The 10,273-nt window shown below is 57.3% G+C and overlaps 2 long non-coding RNA genes across 2 annotated transcripts; both read left to right on the forward strand.

The window, feature by feature from the left end:
* LOC308183115 lies at positions 1-994 on the forward strand. Its single transcript, XR_013942295.1, has 2 exons — positions 1-314; positions 403-994. It is a non-coding gene; the product is annotated as an uncharacterized lncRNA (long non-coding RNA).
* Positions 995-8,595: 7,601 nt separating this feature from the next.
* On the forward strand, positions 8,596-9,741 carry LOC308182959. The gene is made up of 2 exons (XR_013942181.1): positions 8,596-9,061; positions 9,150-9,741. It is a non-coding gene; the product is annotated as an uncharacterized lncRNA (long non-coding RNA).
* Positions 9,742-10,273: the final 532 nt, after the last annotated feature.

The raw sequence follows: 10,273 nt of genomic DNA on the forward strand, positions 1-10,273 counted from the left end.
ATCCGTCCCCCTGAGACAGCCACTAGGTGACGATGTTTCCAATTTTCTTTCAAGAAACCTTGCTTTCTCAGGCCCAGGTGTCCAGCTGCACATCGAGGACGTCCCTGGCTCCCAGGCGCAGTTCCCAGGCCGAAGGCCGAGCTCCCATCCGAACCCCCGGCCCGGCAGACATTGCTCCTGGCGTTGCGCAGCAGCCATTTCATGTCAGCCTTTGCTCATGGCAGTCAGCTTAGCGCCGTCAGTGCTGCCATCGGGGTGCCCGAGAGCCGTGTGAGGTCAGCAGAGAGTCACTGTCAGCCTTTGACCTCACAAAGGTGGGTGGCCATAAGTGCCCTGAGCGTCCAGCTCGCATGGAGTACTGCTGGTGGCACTCAAGGCATGGAGGTCTTGGTGGTGGAATAGGAGACGCCGATGTCCTGCTGGTGGAACAAGAGACGCTGACGTCCTGCTGGTGGAAGAGGAGACTTCAGGGTTCGAGGTCCTGCTGGTTAGAGGTGCTTAGGAGTGGGCAGCCTCCATCCCGGTGGCCGAGCATCTCCACGGCAGGGAGGCCGCGGGCAGCACGAGCCAGCCGCCCCGCGGGCTGACAGCAGAGGCCCCCGGGGATGAGACGTGCCCCACCTGCCTGGGCCTGCTGGCCGAGGCAGCACCTGAGTCCTGCGGGCACAGCTACTGCTGCGGAGAGCTTGAACCTCTTGTAAGTTTAGTCTTGACAAAGAAAACCCATCCTAAGTGCATTTGCCTTGCAGGCATTGGTAAGTTGGCCCTCCTGATGGATTTTCACTGCCACAGTAGTGCCTCTAATAATGCTACTGTTAATTAGTGCTCTACCCTTCCGATCTTTTACTAAGGTAGCTAGAGAGAAGTGCAGACACCTGTTTATTTCCTGGTAATACCTGCAAGAACCATCTATCTACATCTTCGCCAGATTCATCATAGCGCTCTTGGTACCGCTGATCTGTGTTGCTCTGGAATAAAGTGCAATCGTTAGCACGCCAAGTGTCCATGCCCTTGAATCTACCAGAATCGTGCAAATCCCTGTTGGGATCTCTCTCTAGCTGTGGGCTGGCTAAGCTGTCTTTTGGATGGTGAAAATGGGAAATCGTGGGGATGGGAAATGATGAGTGGGATGAGAAATGATTGCTGGGATGGGAAGACTTCCTTGGGCTGGAAAGCCATGGGGCTAGGAAATGGAAGAGACGGGAAAGCTTCCTTGGGAAGGAAAAGCATTGGGATGAGATACCTTCCTTGGGGAGGAAGTCATCCTTAAGGAAAGGCATTGGGATGGGAAATCTTCCTTGGGGAGGAAATCATTGGAAAGGAAAAGCATTGGGGTAGGGAAATCTCTCTTGGGATGGGAAATTATTGGGATGGGAAATCTTGAATGGGGTGGGTACGATTCATTGGGGTAGGAAATAGTTGGAAAAGAAATCCAAGGGATGGGAAGTCTTTGGGATGAGATCTCATGGGATTAAGAAACGCTTCGTGCTGATGGGAAATAGTTTGCATGGGAATCTGTTGGGCTGTGAAACTGTCGGGATGGGAAATCGCCGGGAGGATGAAAAGTCTTGGGATGGAAAAGTCTTGGGATGGAAAATCCTTGGGAGGGGAAAGTGTTGGAGTGCGAAACCCCCCTGGGCCTGGCAAATGAGGACTGGGACGGGAAAGGCTCATGGGGATGGAAACTGATGGCGCTGGGAAGCCTGCTTGGGTAGAGAAACTGCAGTCCTCACCAAGATGGCGGTGAGGGGCTGGTCAGCCGTTGGGGTGGAGCCCCCGTTGCCCGGGTTCCCCAACGAACCGCCCCACTCTCCAGCGACCATGGCAGGTACAGCAGCGGGCTCCCGCTCCTCCCGGGGCTGCGGCCCTGCCGGCGAGCCCAGCGCCCGAGAGCTCAGCCCAGCGCCCTTTTTCCTCACAGAGAGATTCCCCAGACGGCTGCCGCCGGTGCCGCAGACGCCCAACTCCCCCTTCGTTGTCCCAGCTGAGCCGCCAACGGTGGCTGCCTGGCTGCTGCCCTCCTTCCCCGGAGCGATGGCGGTGCCCTTGCAGCCCCTCCAGGTACCCACCCTCTCCTACGCGCTGCCCCAGGCCACCGTCTGGCACGTGGTGCCGGAGGTCCAGGGGCAGGTGCTGCAGCTCCCACCCGTGGCGCAGCTGCCACCTGGGGGGCACCTCCCACCCGAGGGGCACCACCTGCATCTGGTGCAGCTCCCCCCTGTGGGGCATATCCTGCAGCCGGTGCAGCTCCCCCCCGTGGGGCATAACCTGCAGGTGGTGCAGCTCCCCCCCGTGGGGCATAACCTGCAGGTGGTGCACCTCCCACCCGAGGAGCATAACCTGCAGCCGGTGCACCTCCCACCCGAGGGGCATAACCTGCAGCCGGTGCAGCTCCCACCCGAGGAGCATAACCTGCAGCCGGTGCAGCTCCCCCCCGTGGGGCATAACCTGCAGCCGGTGCAGCTCCCCCCCGTGGGGCAGCTCCCCCACACCGCTCTTCCCTGTGCCCCTGTCTGCCAGTGCGGACAGCCCATGGTGACGGGGACACTGGTGCCCCACCATGCGCTGGGGCTGGGGCCCAGGGCCGTGCTCCACGGGGAGCCCCTGCACCCCGCAGGCACCTGCCTGTTGCAGGCCCCCGCCCACCGCAGGCCCCCGCCACCCCTCGTCCCGGGGCCTCGGCTCCGGGGGCAGGCGCTCCCCACGCCCCGCACCGTGACCAGCAGCCAGGGGCAGCTGCCGGAGCCCTGCGACCACGCCGTGGGGCTCAGCGAGGACCAGGGGCCCCCGCTGCCTGACCCCACTCCCCCCGAGCCTTTCCTGGCTCCATCGACCCGCAGCACCCAGACGGCGACGCCCGACGGTGAGTTTGGCGCTGGCACAGCCGCCCCGTTGTCGCCCCACACCCATGAGCCATGGGAAAGCTGACATCGCCCGTCTTGGGGGATTTTCTTGCTTCGTCCTCAGCGGCGACAGCCCCGCAGGTGCCTGAGGAGCCCCCGCAGCTGCCCGAGCTGGGCCCTGATGCCTTCGCCGAGGCCTTTCCAGAGCTGGCAGGGGACAGCCAGCTGCTGCAGCACCTGCAGGACCAGCTCCTGGCCGACCTGGACATCCCCGGCACGGAGGAGCTGTTCAGCTGGCTCGAGGCCGTGGAGCCCCAGGACGCCTTCCCCGATTCGCCCAGCAGTCCTGCCCTCAGCCGCCTCCTCTCCCAGCTGCCCGACCTCTCCGAGGACATCGAGGAGCCGAGCACGCAGGGACTGGAAGCCACAGGAGCCCTCGGTGAGGTACCCTCAACCCCTGGGGTGTACCCCGAGAAGGTTGGGGGTGGGCTGTTGGTGCAGTCCCCTGTTGTGCTGGCATTGAGCCCCCCGCTCAGCCCTGCAGCCAGTCCCCTGCCCGGTGCCCTTAGTAGACCCCTACCCAGTCCACCCCTGAGTCCCCCCAGGAGGTCCCCTGACACCCAGGTCCTCAGTTCCCCTAGTAGACCCCTGCCCAAACCCCCCCTGAGTCCCCCCAAGAGGTCCCCTGACACCCAAGTCCTCAGTGAGCAGAGGACACCCCTGCCCAAATGCCCCCTGGGTCCCCTCAAGAGCCCCCTGGCTGCCCCTGCGTCCACCGGCACCAAGCGGGGGGCCAAGCGCCGCGCGCCCACCAGCACCCCCGGGACAGCGGAGAGCTCCCAGCCCAAGAGACCAGCAACAGAGAAACCCCCCGGCAAGGACAGGAAGATGCTGCTGGGCCAGGGTCTCCAAGGCCCCAAGACGCCTTGCCAGGGACGCCGTGCCAGGGACGCCAGGATGTCCAAGGCCCCAGGACGCCGTGGCAGCAGCAGGAAAGACGGCAGCGGCAGGCAGCAGCCAGCGACCAACAACAGCCGGGCGCCCAGCAAGAGAGCCCGAAGCCCGGGGGCTGCTGGGGGGCAAGGAGCAGCGTCGCCGCCTCCCCGCAGAGCGCGGCTGCTGCCGGAGACTCCGAGCGCGGAGCCCGGTGCCGTGCGGCCCCAGGACAGCCTCTGTCCCCAAGGCGTCAGGGCCAAGACGCTGCGGCGCCAGCGCCGGGGCACAAAGACCCCCAGCGAGACTTTGCAGCCGCTGGGGGTCAGGGCGAAGGCGCTGGGGCCAGTGCGCCAGCTGCCCTGCGTGCAGCCGCAGCCCACCTCCAGCAGCCCCAGCACGATGCCCAGCGCCGCGCAGACAGTGCCAGGCTCCAGCGCTGTGCCCGCTGCCCCCCAATCCCCAGCTGGCGGCAAAGAGAAGGTGGTGCCGGCACCACCAGGCAGCACGGCGTGAACAGGGGACGCTGCCCTAGAGCAGGCGCCCAGAGCGCTGTGCCTGCCAGCCGCGGGGGGCCAAGCGCAGCGGGGGGCTCTGCCCACACAGCCGCGCATGCTGCAGCCCCTGGCACGGCCCCGCGTGGACTACGTGCCCTGCGTGGGGCCCTGGGCAGGCGGTGACGCGGCGCCCACGCCGCTAGAGGAGCAGGAGGAGCCGGTGCCCATCACGCTGCAGCAGCGTCCCGAGCGGGAGCACCTGAAGCAGCTGGCCCAGGAGGAGCGGCAGCGGGCGGCCCACCAGATGAAGATCGGCCCTGTGCAATTCTTCGCGCAGCGGCAGAAAGACGGGGCCATAGCCAAGTATGCCGGCTACCCGTGACCCTGCGCTCCTCGACGGCCCCTGCAGCACCCAGTGGTGCTGAGCTCAGCACGCAGGCACAGAGACCTCTGCAGGCACCTGCTCCAGCTTGAGCCGCACTCTTCAGCCCTTTCCCCTCTCGCTTGCCCTTACCCTTCTTTAGTGCTGTAGCTAGTCAGTGTTTCTCACTGTCAGGGATGGGCAACGGGGGGGGATGGGAGATGGGGGGGTCACGAATGAGTGTTGGGAGTGTTGCGATGGAAGCTGTTGGGATGGGCAATACCTGGCATGGGCAAGTTTGGGCATGGGAACTGCTTGTTGGGACACAAAATGGCAGGGATTGAAAGCTTATTTCTTCCTTTCTGGTCCTTTCTCTGCTTTATAGCCTTTTTTCTTAAATTCCTCTAGTGTAGGTGTTCACTCAGCAACGCCTCTGCCTGCAGTTGTTCTGGCAGTGGGATGCCGAGGGGATTTAATGCAGCCCGCTCCCGCTGCCCATGCTCAGTCCGTGAATGGATGTGGGCATGGCCAGCACGGACGGGAGAAAATGGGTGGATGGATGGATGGATGGATGGATGGATGGATGGATGGATGGATGGATGGATGGATGGATGGATGGGAGTTGGGAACTGAGCCTTGGGATCAGCAATGGGAGGTTGCTGGGATAGGAAATGATCAGTGGGATGGGAAGTCATGACGGTGATGGGGATTCATTAGTGTGAAATGATGGGATGGGAAATTGCTAGGTGATTTTGTGATATTGTGATCATGGTGGATTTTTTGTGATATTTTGTGATGTTGTGATCATGGTGGTGATAGGAGAGCATTAGGCTGGGAAAAAATTGTTTACATTAATAAATTTTATTGATTGTCTTGTTAATGTATTGTATGATTTGTATTATTATTTTCTATTCCTTTATTATTAAACTCTTTATCAATGCCTATGAGCTTTTATTTTCCTTCCGATTCTCTGCATGTTCACTCAGGCTGGGGGGACGTGAGCGAACAGATGTGTGGTGCTGAGCGGCCTGCCGGGTTACACCACAACAGACTTTTTGGCAGCCAAGCTGGGGCACAAAGGGTTGAGCTAACGTCACATCTGACCGGAATGTTTTAAAAGAGTGTTTCTTATAAGCTTTCTCTGAGATTGATAGTTGCTGGTCACAATGTTGATTTTTTCCTTTCTAGTGTTGTTTTTCTGTGCTTTTTCGGTGCTTTTTCTTAATCCCTTTCTTGTTGTTTATGATCCCTGGGGGCTGGCCTATGTTTGTTGATGGTTTTGCCCATTTGCAGGTAGCACGTGCTCCTCTTGCACCGACGGTGAACTTAACCCAGTATTTGTCCCCGAATGACAACCTCTGTGGTTAGACAAGGAGTTAAAAATTCCAGCCAGCGATCAGCCCTGAGGCAGGATGGCTACATGTGGCAAGGGCTGGGGGGGGATGTGGGCCGGTTTTTATCACGATTGCCACCTCCGATGGCTTTGGAATTCAGCCCTGAACAAATGTGGTATCCTACGGCGCTGCTAAAAGGTTTTAGAAAGGTGTGCCCCGATGCTGGCAGTGCCAGAGATTTACAGCTCGCCAAGTTGTCCGAGAAAAGTTTGGATTTGTTACCCGATGCGCAAGAAGCCAATCCAGACACCAGGTCGAGACACAGTTTTCTTTCAGAACTGCGCGAGTCTGGGTACCAGGTGGTTTCCCACAAAGCCAGCACATGGAAAGATTTTCCACGCCACGCTTGATACAATCTTTTATCACTACATTTCCATGCTAGTACAATCCCCTAACTTCTCACAGGTTCCAGAATTAGCCTACGGCTGACATGACAAAATGATTCTGCGCATCCTCAGAGGGGAAGGGTCTCCTCTTGGGCTGGGGTCTCTCACTCTAGGGCTGTGATTTTTTGTATTAGAATGAGGGTACTTCGTCTTAGAATAGCTTTCCATTGTTTTCCAGTGGTTTCCAACAAATGGATTAGTATCAAACTCCAGTGCACGTGTGTAGGATTTTTCCTTACAAAAGGGTCTTCTCGAGTAAATAGATTCCTAGTTATTCATCCTTTAGATAGCTCCAACTCCAGGGTCATCTTTGCCCTTGCCTGAAAATACCCATTTGGTATCTGTTCTCATGAAACAAAGTTAACGAAAAACAAACAAACAAACAAACAACACAAAACTAGTTCCTAGCACCAGCGGCTTGTTTGCTGGGTCTGCTCTGTGTGTTTTGAAGACTATTCAGTACAATTCAGCACCTTCAAGAGAAATTGTGTGGGTCTATGAAAATGCGTCTTGATCTGATGCAAGCCTGTGACGCACCCTGAAGGCCCTCCAAGCCCTGGGATGGGCTCTGAGGCCCTTCCGAGCCCTGGGATGTTACCCGCAGCCACTCCAACCCCTTTGACGGGCCCTGCGGCCTCTCCAGCCCCGCTGACAGGCCCTGCAGCCACTCCAACCCTCTGACGGACCCTACAGCTGGCTCCGGGGACTGCCCTGTGGCATTCCCAGTCACCGATACACACAAGATGAAAGAATGGATGCACAAGTCATCTCGTTTAGTAAGGGAAGAGAGTCCTACTGAGAAGGGGAAGGAGCAATAGGAAGGCGAAGCAGACTACCCCAGTGGAGGGCCGTCCTAGGGAACAGCAGGCTGAAGACCACCATCTAAAAGCAGCAGTAACCAGGTGATCCCGATCTCTGGGTGAGCTGTGAGACATGCGGAAAGATTTCAGCTGTCCTCCAGGCGAGCACATTGTCACCTTGCTGCTGCCATGCTGGGATAACGGCTCCGGTGTCCGGGCTGTGTCTGTGCTGTGCCTGTGCTCTGTGCTGGGCCTGTGCTCTCTGTGCTCTGTCCGTGCTCTGTCCGTGCTGTGTCCGTGCTGTGTCTGTGCTGTGTCTGTGCTGTGTCTGGGCCGTGTCTGGGCTCTGTCCGTGCTGTGTCTGGGCTGTGTCTGGGCTGTGTCTGGGCCGTGTCTGGGCTCTGTCCATGCTGTGTCTGGGCTCTGTGCTGTGTGTGTGCTCTCTCTGCTCTGTCTGGGCTCCGTCTGTGCTGTGCCTGTGCTGTGTCTGTGCTCTGGCTGGGCTCTGTCTGTGCTGTGTCCGGGCTGTGTCTGGGCTCTCTGTGCTGTGTCCGTGCTGTGTCTGTGCTGTGTCCGGGCTGTGTCTGTGCGCTCTGTGCTGTGTACGTGCTCTGGCTGGGCTGTGTCTGGGCTGTGCTCTGTGGTCTGTCTGTATTGGCCTCCTTTCTCCCCACTTCTTCTCAGAGCCTGTCTTCAGATGAACAGTCTCAGTCCTTTGTCAGCCATCCCGAGACAAGCCACCACCCCCGACGGGACCGCTGAAATCAGAGGGTGCACCTTCCTGTCTGTGGTAGCAAGAACTCTCTGGTAGGCAACAAGATCCGGGACGAGCCCCTAAACCCTGAGAAAAATCTCAATAATTTTCTTCAGACAGGATCTTCTGTGGAGCTTTTTTATTCGCGATTGCAATGGCGGGCGTCCTGCAAGCAGGAGCGCGCAGTAAAAGTTTATCATAACCGTGTATTCCCTATTACCCGACACCTGATTTCTCCCCTGTTTCTTCATTGGCTGAGTACTACAGGCTCACAGCCTACTCGACGCACTACTATACCATATATGTACAATTTTATTTGACCAACCGTTAATTTCTCCTTATCCTTTTATTTTTTCCTTCTTCTCTTGTGACTAGAGGGCCCGTGATCTTTGCTTTTACTGATCTCGCACTGCTCATCCTGTTTTTCTTAGCTATCCTCGTGATTTTGGGACAGTGGGACCTTCCCCTTATCTGCTTAACAGAGTCCCCACTGCTATGCCACACACAATGCCACTTTTGCATATGCAAGGTTAGTGGATTTTTCCACTGCAAAAACACCTTCTATTGCAAAAACACAACTTTGTTTCTCACAAGGAGAAAAAACAACACGCCTAAAGTCAAGCCACATGCTAGAAAGAGAGGAGGATGCGCAGCACGGGAAGCTTCCCACAGAAAGGAGCTGCATTTGGGGTAAAAATCTGTCCCTTTTTATGTCATTGAGACATACGAGGGCGTAGGACACCAGCACTTCAGGTAACCAAGAGATGCTGTGCGTTTCGATCCGTCCCCCTGAGACAGCCACTAGGTGACGATGTTTCCAATTTTCTTTCAAGAAACCTTGCTTTCTCAGGCCCAGGTGTCCAGCTGCACATCGAGGACGTCCCTGGCTCCCAGGCGCAGTTCCCAGGCCGAAGGCCGAGCTCCCATCCGAACCCCCGGCCCGGCAGACATTGCTCCTGGCGTTGCGCAGCAGCCATTTCATGTCAGCCTTTGCTCATGGCAGTCAGCTTAGCGCCGTCAGTGCTGCCATCGGGGTGCCCGAGAGCCGTGTGAGGTCAGCAGAGAGTCACTGTCAGCCTTTGACCTCACAAAGGTGGGTGGCCATAAGTGCCCTGAGCGTCCAGCTCGCATGGAGTACTGCTGGTGGCACTCAAGGCATGGAGGTCTTGGTGGTGGAATAGGAGACGCCGATGTCCTGCTGGTGGAACAAGAGACGCTGACGTCCTGCTGGTGGAAGAGGAGACTTCAGGGTTCGAGGTCCTGCTGGTTAGAGGTGCTTAGGAGTGGGCAGCCTCCATCCCGGTGGCCGAGCATCTCCACGGCAGGGAGGCCGCGGGCAGCACGAGCCAGCCGCCCCGCGGGCTGACAGCAGAGGCCCCCGGGGATGAGACGTGCCCCACCTGCCTGGGCCTGCTGGCCGAGGCAGCACCTGAGTCCTGCGGGCACAGCTACTGCTGCGGAGAGCTTGAACCTCTTGTAAGTTTAGTCTTGACAAAGAAAACCCATCCTAAGTGCATTTGCCTTGCAGGCATTGGTAAGTTGGCCCTCCTGATGGATTTTCACTGCCACAGTAGTGCCTCTAATAATGCTACTGTTAATTAGTGCTCTACCCTTCCGATCTTTTACTAAGGTAGCTAGAGAGAAGTGCAGACACCTGTTTATTTCCTGGTAATACCTGCAAGAACCATCTATCTACATCTTCGCCAGATTCATCATAGCGCTCTTGGTACCGCTGATCTGTGTTGCTCTGGAATAAAGTGCAATCGTTAGCACGCCAAGTGTCCATGCCCTTGAATCTACCAGAATCGTGCAAATCCCTGTTGGGATCTCTCTCTAGCTGTGGGCTGGCTAAGCTGTCTTTTGGATGGTGAAAATGGGAAATCGTGGGGATGGGAAATGATGAGTGGGATGAGAAATGATTGCTGGGATGGGAAGACTTCCTTGGGCTGGAAAGCCATGGGGCTAGGAAATGAAAGAGACGGGAAAGCTTCCTTGGGAAGGAAAAGCATTGGGATGAGATACCTTCCTTGGGGAGGAAGTCATCCTTAAGGAAAGGCATTGGGATGGGAAATCTTCCTTGGGGAGGAAATCATTGGAAAGGAAAAGCATTGGGGTAGGGAAATCTCTCTTGGGATGGGAAATTATTGGGATGGGAAATCTTGAATGGGGTGGGTACGATTCATTGGGGTAGGAAATAGTTGGAAAAGAAATCCAAGGGATGGGAAGTCTTTGGGATGAGATCTCATGGGATTAAGAAACGCTTCGTGCTGATGGGAAATAGTTTGCATGGGAATCTGTTGGGCTG

Source organism: Anser brachyrhynchus (assembly GCF_964034855.1).
Source record: "Anser brachyrhynchus genome assembly, chromosome: 26".
Taxonomy (NCBI): domain Eukaryota; kingdom Metazoa; phylum Chordata; class Aves; order Anseriformes; family Anatidae; genus Anser; species Anser brachyrhynchus.